Source organism: Stegastes partitus, unplaced genomic scaffold, assembly GCF_000690725.1.
Source record: "Stegastes partitus isolate 25-593 unplaced genomic scaffold, Stegastes_partitus-1.0.2 Scaffold1373, whole genome shotgun sequence".
Lineage (NCBI taxonomy): Eukaryota > Metazoa > Chordata > Actinopteri > Pomacentridae > Stegastes > Stegastes partitus.
In genome coordinates, this window is record NW_007579104.1 from 182,976 (window position 1) to 184,476 (window position 1,501).

The following is a 1,501-nucleotide window of genomic DNA, read 5'->3' on the forward strand; positions in this document are numbered from 1 at the left end:
AGTTTAAAGGCAACGCTAGCAGATACTGAGGAGATGGATGGAAACTTCTGAACTTCTAAACTTTTAATGTTTTAAAACAATTTTTGATCTTTTTTGTGGTTAACATGTGAATTAATATTTATTCCTGTGATTTTGTGACGAGATTTTATCTGTAATTTAATAAAACTGGTCCAAACTTTGATTTTTTACAGTGCAGAAAATCAATAAAGTGAACTTTCATGATTATATTAGAAAACCTTCAATAACCAAACCAGGGACGTTTTTTATAAGTTCTTCTGGACTCGACATAAATTCAGAACCACTCTGTGTGTTTGTTTTACTGCAAACTGTCCAAAGAATTTATTAGAAATGCATCAAACAAATGAAGCTGAACTGGTTCTTTATTGGTTCTGAGCTCCGTTTCAAAACATTTAAGACCCAGTTTTAGATTTCCTTTAAGAGCAGAAGCCCGTCTGCAGCCTTCAGGGAGAACCACAGAACCACCAAACAGTAAACACGACTCAAATATGCAGATTTTGACTTTAGATTCAACTCATGAACTCGACAGACTGGAATCTGTTCCTACATCCGTCCTGAGTTGTTTTTGCTGCTCACACGTCTGAGAAACCTGCTGGAACTCGAACGCATCGCGGCGCATTAAAAATGGAACAAAAGGAAAAGAACAAACATGAAAAGTTAAATCCAGGAGCGTTTGTCGGATCTACAGGTTTTAAAGATGCTGAAGAAGAAACGTGGACGGACCCCAGCAGGAAATACACTGTTGGCTGTTTTCTGCTGCAGAAACTCATGAATACAAATAAAATCCCAGCATGCAAATGGGCTCATCTTCTCACTTTAATTAAAGGAAGCCCGTCTGCAGTCAAAGATATTTGTAATTAATTAACAATAAGTGGCATAAACTCATATTTGAAAGTTGAGCCGACGAGTTCTTGCACGTTATTTAAAATGAAGTTTTGAGTGTCGTGTTGAAAATGCCTCAGATTTTATTTTTAGCTTTTTCTTCACATAAAACATCTTTTCAGTGATCCATCCACGCAGCAGCCAAATAGCTCAACACACAGCTCAACATGTTTCTTCTGCTAAATGTCAGGTTGAAATGTTCTTTATTTGATTTTTGTTCCGTCCTCTGACGTCCTAACTGCTTAAAAATGAACAAGTCACCGAGGAAACGTCTGCAGCTGAAGAAGTTCACAGAAACCAGAGTAAACCGGCTGAGAGAGAGTGAATGAAGATGGGATCTACTTTCAGCAGCGGATGGACACCGATTTGGTTTCTTGTGAGTATTTTCAGGACGAATCACCATTTAAAGTAATTAATTAAAAAATAAAAAAGAAGAACAACTTCTGAGTGGTGCTGACTTTATATTATGTTAACAAAAGGTTTTATATTAAATTGAATGTCGTATTGTTTATTTATTGAATATTTAATTAGGGATAAATAATGTATGTATGTATTAATAATTGTTTATTGATTGAATATTTAATTATTTAGCAATAAACAC